The 8,929-nt window shown below is 45.3% G+C and overlaps 1 non-coding gene across 1 annotated transcript; it reads left to right on the top strand.

Annotated features, from left to right (window-relative positions):
- Positions 1 to 8,232: 8,232 nt before the first annotated feature.
- LOC128575769 (U6 spliceosomal RNA) lies at positions 8,233 to 8,339 on the top strand. The gene has a single exon (XR_008377161.1). It is a non-coding gene; the product is annotated as a U6 spliceosomal RNA (small nuclear RNA).
- Positions 8,340 to 8,929: the final 590 nt, after the last annotated feature.

Here is an 8,929-nt window from a genome sequence, read left to right on the forward strand (position 1 = left end):
ACACCAACCCAAGCTTCCCTTGAACACTTTTCTCTGGAATATTCATTTCCTGGGTGATTTGAAGAGCTTTTAGCCTCTTTGCCTCCCTGGTGATGGGATCCTTTCTGGGTTACATATATCTGACATTCGGCCACATCCTGGTCCACCACTGCTAAGTTCCCATTCCTGGGGCCATTGCTTGGCAGGGCAATCTGAAGCTCCTGCAGCCCTCTCAGTATACACATGCATACTTCAGGCCTCCAACTCACACCAGTGCCCCCTGGACCCTCCGTTAACACCCAGGTTTGTCTCCCCTGACCCTTCCAACATTACAGCCCTTCCACCATGGACACGGTGTTCCGTACCTCCTGTCCACGCGAGTACCTCCACTCCCTCCATGTAGCTGCTTTCTGTCCACAGCTCACCTGCACCCTGGAGGTTGCTTCCCACTTGCCCAGTAACTGTGGACCAGCTCAGCTTCCCCAGTAACTACTCACCAGCATACCTCTCTGTCCACCTTCAGCAATGAGAGCCGTGAGCCCCAACCCCTTAGACCGGGGGCTCATTTTCCAAGCTTGTCCTTACTTGAGTACTGTCTCTCAGCCCTAGCGGACTATCTAGTGTTTTCTTACATCTTATATTTAGTCCTATCATATATTTTTTTTTACAGGTGTCCGCCACACCAGGCTATTTTTAGAGATGGGGTCTCACTCTTGCTCAAGATGGTGTCCAACCTCTGAGTTCAAGCAATCCACCCACCTCAGCCTCCTACAGTGCTAGGATTACAGGCATACACACCCCCATTTAGTCCTATCATATTTTTAAAGTACTTTATAGGAACTTGTCTCTCTTTTGCGTGAACTCTGATACAGTCAGGAGAATGTAATTAGCATCTATTATAGCACAGTATCACTGTATATGCACAACTACTGTGTCCCTAATGAGCTTATTAAGGTTTTTTTTTTGAGACTGAGTCTCACTATGTCACCCTTGGTAGAGTGTCGTGGCATTGCAGATCACAGCAAGCTCAAACTCTTTGGCATAAGTGATTCTCTTGCCTCAGCCTCCCAGGTAGCTGTGACCACAGGCACCCACCACAACGCCCAGCTATGTTTTGGTTGTAGTTGTCATTGTTGTTTGGCAGGCCTTGGCTGGATTCAAACCACCAGCTCCAGTGTATATAGTTGGCACCCTAGTTTTGAGCTACAGGCGCCAAGCCGAGCTTATTAACTTTTTTTTTTAGAGACAGAGTCTCATTTTGTTGCCTTCGATAGAGTGCCATGGCATCACAGCTCATAGCAACCTCCAGCTCTTGGGCTTAGGCGATTCTCTTGCCTCAGCCTCCCAAGTTAGCTGGGACCATAGGCACCCGCCACAATGCCTGGCTATTTTTTGTTGCAGTTTGGCCGGGGCTGGGTTTGAACTCACCACCCTCAGTATATGGGGCTGATGCCCTACTCACTGAGCCACAGGTGCTGCCCAAGCTTATTAACTTTTAAATAAATATGCAATTGGAGACTTTAATGCTTCATATATTGTAAATTCCATGAAGAATTATTATATAAGGTTATTGATGAAATTAGAGGAAAATGGGCTTGGCACCCAAGCTCAGTGGTTAGAGCCCTGGCCACATACACCAGGGCTGGCGGGTTTGAACTCAACCCAGGCCTGCTAAAACAATGACAACTACAACAAAAAAAATAGCTAGGCATTGTGGTAGGCGCCTGTAGTCCCAGCTACTTGGGAGGCTGAGCCAAGAGAATCACTTAAGCCCGAGAGTTTGAAGTTGCTGTGAGCCGTGATGCCACAGTACTCTACTAAGGGTGACATGAGACCCTCTCTCAAAAAAGAAAAAAAAATTGAGGATAATGGTGGAGTGTTTGGAGGGGTTGGGAATATAGCATCATTGTTTATATTTAGGTTAATGGAATATAGACTCCTTTTGTCTGACAATTCATGATTTAGGGAATTCATATCCAAGGTTACTTGAGTCTGAGTCCCCTCCCACATAACAAGATTGATTCAGCAGATTAGATCTGGATAATGAGGGATAGCTGTATTATCTTTTCCTTTCAAAGTTGTTGCACTTAATATAAGACCCAAGTATATTCCCATATCTCTATGGTCTCTAACCCCCCACCCCAGTGTGTTGATAATGCAGAGAAGTTTTATTGGGGGTGTTATAGATATTTATGAAGCTCAAAATAAAATGTAAAATTTTTGAATACATAATTTGTGATAAATCTATGAAAGGAAAATCGAAGGAATTTATAACTGCAAATTCAATGTAATCAGTTATGGAAGACACAGCACAGACCTGTGGATCAGTTGTGGAAGACCACCAGACCTGATGGACAGCCATGGCACTGCAGTTTTCTGAAGGGAGCTACAGTCAAAGACTTGGCGTCCCCACTGTGAGGTTTACTGTGCACTGCTTATCAAGTTGTCTGAATCCAGTGAGACAGAACACCCAAGACACAACAAGATACATGAAACAGGTTTATTATTTCCAGATAGGCAGCAAGGGACAACTGAAACATAGGTTACATTTGTGAGTTACATTTGTGAGTTGGTCCTCCAAGACTCAGGGAAGCTGCCCAGGGCAGATGTAGTGTCAACTGTGTGTATCCCCTTTGACAACAGCTGAGGGAGCCCAGAAAGGAGACCACCCAAGGTTTTATACCCTAGGGTTCTATGATTCATAGGTTAAAGCACTGAAGAACATGTTCCAAGGGGAATTGGAACAGAGCCCGAGCTGTTCAGGCCACTTTCCCCTTATCTCAGCATATTTTATAAGTCACAGCACATTCTGCAGTTACTCTTAAGAACTACGAATGAGGGGCTTCACACTCAATCCCCCTGCTGCAGAAGGTTCTGCTCTCCCTCTTTTGGCCTATCTGTCAAATTTTTCCTGTCAATAAACTCTGTCCTGTCACTTAAAAAATAAAAAAACAAAAGAACTACAAGTGAGAAAGGTAGATCCCACCGGAGAGTTCAAGGACACCAGGAGAATAATCCTGCACCCAGCACCACAGTCCAGCCAGGCTCACATACACAGCTATGGTGCCTCCAAAGAGACCTTTGTCAGGGGCCTTAGCTAAAGCACTTTCTCCCATCCGATTCTGTACTTTTTCCAGTCCCATCTTTTTCTTCTTTCTCCCCCTAGCCCACCCTCTGCATGAAAAGGGAGGAGACTTTTGTTCAGGGGCAAGGAGAGAATTCTCACTATCTGTGCGGTCCCTTAACTGTTGCCTGGGGCTGTTCCACTAGGAAAGATAGACTATCAGAGGGCCAGCCCCTCTTTTTGCCTCTTGCTTTCTCTGTAGTAATAAGTAAATCAAAGCTTGATTGTTACTTTCAATTTGTCTCATTATCCTAACTGGGTGATACGCTCTCACACATGTTCATTTGAGTATAATTACAATGTAAATACTATTTCATGAATTTCAAATATAACATTAAAATATTTTTAAAATGCTGTCTGGGTTTCTGACCTAGAAACAGGTGTAAATAAATAAATAAATAAAATGCTGTTGGGGTCTGCTCAAAGATTCAGTGGCAGGAGGTCAAGAAGAAGCTCCAGTGCTGCAGGGATTAGGCAGGAGTGCTGAGACACACCTGAACTCCCAGCTGCTCTGCAGACTGATGCAGAATAGCTTGAGCTCAGGCACTGGAGGCAGTGAGCTGTGATGATGGATGCCCTCTAAATCCTGCAGTAGAGCAATATTCTGTCTCAAAAAAAAAGAAAAAATGCTACAAGAAACATTGAAGCACTGGGGAGTTGTGGTCTGCTTCCCTTTTAGGGCTCTGGGTGGAAAGTACTTTTAAAAGTGTTCTCTTTGGGCAGCACCTGTGGCTCAAAGGGGTAGGGCGCTGGCCCCAAATGCCAGAGGTGGCAGGTACAAACCCAGCCCTGGCCAAAACTGCAAGAAAAAAAAAAAAAGTGTTCTCTTCTAGGGATCTGTCACCATATATAAAACTCAAGATGGATTAAAGGCTTATATATAATTACTAGAAATAAAAATGTGATCCCTTGCAAAGGGGGAATGGGATGGATCACACCCTCGACTTTACCTAGACCTTTTCACCAGGAAGATACTATACGAGCTAGGACCTGGATAGGACTCAAAGCCAGACCTTAGGCAGCAGAGCCTTCAAGAGCTTAAAGGAGAACCTAGTCAACAAGGGAGGAATAGTTCACATGCCTTGTCCACACAAAGAAAAACAGACCACAGGCCACCTCAGCTGGAGACAGGTCAGCAGAAGCAATGAAGAAAAGGTCTGAGGGGGCGGTGCCTGTGGCTCAGTGGGTAGGGCACCAGACCCATATACTGAGGGGTGGCAGGTTCAAACCCGGGCCGCGGCCAAACTGCAACAAGAAAAAAAAAATAGCTGGATGTTGTGGTGGGCACCTATAGTCCCAGCTACTCGGGAGGCTGAGGCAAGAGAATCACCTAAGGCCAGGAGTTGGAGATTGCTATGAGCTGTGACACCACAGCACTCTACCGAGGATGATAAAGTGAGACTCTGTCTCTAAAAAATGAAATAATAATAAATAAAAAATGAAAGAAAAAGGAAAGGTCTGAGGCCCAGTGAGGAGAGACTCCTCTGGTGGTCAGCACTTGCCAATACCTCCTCCATGGCATCACCCTGCATCTTTTTTTTTTGGACAGCATCTCACTTGTCTTCCTTGGTAGAGAGCTATGGTGTCATAGCTCACAGCAACCTCAAACTCTTGGGCTCAAGTGATCCTCTTCCCTCAGCCTCCCAAGTAGCTGGAACAGGAGCCCATAACAATACCTGACTGGTTTTTTTTTTTTTTTCTTTTTTTAAGAATTGGGGGCTCGATCTTGCTCAGGCTGGTCTCAACCCCCTGAGCTCAGGTGATCCACCCACCTTGGCCTCCCACAGTGGTAGGGTTACAGGTATTAGGCACCATACCTAGCCGATCACCCTGCATCTTGACAGCCAATTGAAAAGTTGGGGGAAAGGGAGAGATTGCCCGAGAGAAGAAACAGCCATGGCTAGATGTCGAACTTTTTTTTTTTTTTTAGTAGTCTCAAGCTGTCACCCTGGGTAGAATGCCATAGGGTCACAGCTCACAGCAACCTCAAACTCTTAGGTTTAAGCGATTCTCTTGCCTCAGCCTCCCAAGTAACTGGAACTACAGGTGCCTACCACAATGCCCAGCAATTTTTTGATTGTATTTGTCATTGTTATTTGGCGGGCCTGGGCTGGATTCGAACTCGCCAGCTCCAGTGTATGCAGCTGACACCCTAGCCACTTGAGCTACAGGCACCAGAGCCTAGTTGTGGAACTTCTAAATAAACTAAGACTGAAGCTCATCTAAACAAATTTGATTTCCCCATAGACCATTTTACACTGACAGGACTGAGTGTACCCTCCTCCTCACTCCGTAGGAATTAAGCTCCAAAGAAACATGAGCTCAAATACAGAAATGAAGAACGCCACATTCTTTTTTGCAGTTTCTGGCCAGGGCTGGATCCGAACCCGCCACCTCCAGTATATAGGGCTGGCACCCTACTCACTGAGCCATCTGAGCTATGTAACTTTTAAGAGTCTACATATATACGTTGTTACAAGCACACATAAAGGCAACTTAATACAGCAAGATCTAAAAGGATTCATAGCACACTGATAACAGTAGTTACCCCAGAAGAGGGAAGTGAATGAAGAATACTTCTGATTCTAGGCAGGTATATTATCCAGTTTTTTTTGTTTTTGTTTGTTTGGTTTTTTTTTTTTAGGAACAGAGTTTCACTTTGTCACCCTCCTTAGGGTACCCTGGTGTCATAGCTTACAGCAACCTCCAAATCTTGGGCTCAAATGATTCTCTTGTCTCAGCCTCCCAAGTAGCTGGGACTACAGGCATCCACCAAAAAGCCCAGCTATTTTTAGAGATGGGGTCTCACTCTTGCTCAGGCTGGTCTCAAACTTCTGAGCATAAGGAATCCACCCACCTCGGCCTCTCAAGTGCTAGGATTATGGGCATGAGCCACCTCGCCCAACCTATTATCCAGTTTGTATGTGAAAACATGTACCTGTTTTCTTTGTATGCTTTATAAAACTTAATATTAAGAACCTACTATGTGCTGGCATGGTGCGGAGCTCCGGAAAACAAAAGCCCAATAGGGAGAAAATTATCTGTGCATCTTCTCATGTTGCCTTAGGTGATCAGACCGGGCAAAATTCTTGCTGCATTTCATGCACCTGTAGGGCCGTTCCCCACTGTGCTTTCTCTTGTGTCTGTTGAGCTCATCTGAGCGGGGGAACCTCCATGTGCATCCTGTCACGTCACATGCGTATGGCTTCTCCCCTGGAAGAGAGAGGCAGAAACTGTCATACTTCAGGGTGGGTTGGGGCAGGTAACAATGAGAGTGAACAAGAGAAAGGTTTTGAAGAGCTGGAGTAAGAGAGGGAAATCCAGAGGGGACAAGAAGTGAAAGAGAATGAGGGCCCCATGAGCTAGAGGGATAACAGGAAAACTGTGAAGGAAGGGAAGAGAGGGAAAAAATGGGATGAGAAGCAGATGTTGGCAGGAAAGTCAGTGAGGAAAAACGGAGGGTGAGGGAATGTGGAGTCTGGGGTCTGTAGGGCCCCAGAGGATGTCCATGAAGTGACAGCCTCAGTAGGGGTAGGTAGGGTCAAGAACATCTGCAAAGGGCCAAACAAATTCCTCCTCTTATTCCCATCATCTGAGCACAGTTAACACCACAAAGGGTTGCAACCCAATGGGCTCCGGCTGGGGATTACAAAGTACTGGTTTATCCACTCTTTAACATATGCCAGCCTTTTCTAGGATCTTTCGTGGTCTCAGTCTTAATGGCAGTGACAACAATCTCAACTGATCCCAGAGCTTTGTAAAAGTATAATAAATGTGAATCCACTTGCCTTGCTCCATCCCACCCCAATCCTGGGTCCTCACTCACCTGTGTGTTTTCGCTGGTGGATTCGGAGGTGATAAGACTTTCCATAAGACTTCCCACAGTCCTGGTATGTGCAGATATAGGGCTTCCGCTTTTCTGGAAGTTGTTCTTGCATCAAATGGGAACTTGAAAAGTCCAGGAATCTTGGATATGGCAATGAGGACTGATAGAATGGGCTATAGCTCCCATATAGGGTCTGGTCAGTGTTGTAGTTTCTTGTATGTCCCCCATGAATGGCCTGATCACCACTGAAAGCCATCCTCTGGTCCCCATAGAGGGTCTGACCAGAACTAGAAGGCACTGTAGGATATTCAGTGAGGATATGGTCACCACTGAAGGTCACCATCTGATCCCCATAGGAGGTCTGGTCTGCAAATGAAGTTGTCATCTTATCCCAGTAGCAGCTCTGGTGACCAATTAAGGGTATCTTCTGGCCTTCATTGAAGGTCTGGTCACCACTGAAGGTCATCTGGCCTCCAAAGAGAGTCTGGCCATCACTGAGGGTCTTCATCCATTCAAACCTCTGGAGGACACTGGAGTCCATCTCTTTGCTGTTGCTCAATGACTGAATTAGATCTTCATTTGGATCCTGCAAAAAAGTTAGAAGGTCAGGGATCCATGCCAGCTCAAATCAGAATCCAACACATCCATCTCTGCTGATCCCACCCCATCCTGGTCCAGCCCACCATCATCTCCTGCCTAGCAGCTTGGAATTGCCTCAACTGGCCTCACTGATTCTGGAATTTTTTTGACTCCATGCAGAGAACCCTCCACACACAGAGCAGAACCTCAGAAATCCAGGACCCACTGAAGGACAGATTCCCACTCCACCTGCTCTATGCTTGCCTCAGATCCCTAAAGTTTCAGGCCCTCAGATGGATCCCATGACCTTCTAAAGGGGTCATTAAAATAATGAGTCCTGGTTTGGCACCTATAGCTCAATGAGTAGGGCGCCAGCCACACACACAGGAGCTGGTAGGTTCAAGACAGGCCTGGGCCTGCTAAACAATAACAACAGCAACCAAAAAACAGCCAGGAGTTGTGGTAGGCAACTTTAGTCCCAGCTACTCAGGAGTGTGAGGCAGGAGAATCACTTAACCAGTAGTTCTCAATCTTCCTAATGCCACAGCCCTTTTATATAGTTCCTGTGGGTCATGACCCACAGGTTGAGAATGGCTGGCTTAAGCCCAAGAGTTCGAGGTTGCTTTGAGCTGTGATGCCATAGCACTGTACTAAGGGCAACATAGTGAGACTCTGTCTCAAAAAAAAAATAATGAGTCCTCTGCACTCACAAAAATTGATTCAAGTGCTCGCTTCGGCAGCACATATACTAAAATTGGAACGATACAGAGAAGATTAGCATGGCCCCTGCGCAAGGATGACATGCAAATTCGTGAAGCATTCCAATTTTTAAGCAGAAAGAGGGACAGAGGGAGGTGGGTGGGGCTTTGGTGTGTGTCACACTTTATGGGGGCAAGACATGATTGCAAGAGGGACATTGCCTAACAATTGCAATCAATGTAACCTGGCTTATCGTACCTCAATGAATCCCCAACAATAAAAAAAAAAATTTGATTCAAGTGGATAAAAGGCCTAAATTGAAGGTATAAAATGATAAAAATCCTCAAAGGAAGCATAGCAAAAACACTTGACAATATCAGCCTGGGAAAGACTTAATGAAAAAGACTTCCATGGCAATTGCAACAACAACAAAAATAAACAAATGGGACTTCATTAAACTGAAAAGCTGAGACAACAACCAAAGACAACATACACAATGGGACAGGAAATTTATATATTTTAATATTCATATTTTGAATCAGACCAAAGCTTGTTAACAAGGATCTATAGAGAACTCAAATTAATCCACATGAAAAAAGCCAACAATCCCATATATCAATGGGCAAGAGACATGAATAGAACCTTCTGTAAAGAAGACAGGTGAATGGCTGACAAACATGAAAAAAATGCTTATTGTCCCTAATTATTAGAGAAGTGCAAAT

Source organism: Nycticebus coucang, chromosome 22 (genome assembly GCF_027406575.1).
Source record: "Nycticebus coucang isolate mNycCou1 chromosome 22, mNycCou1.pri, whole genome shotgun sequence".
Lineage (NCBI taxonomy): Eukaryota > Metazoa > Chordata > Mammalia > Primates > Lorisidae > Nycticebus > Nycticebus coucang.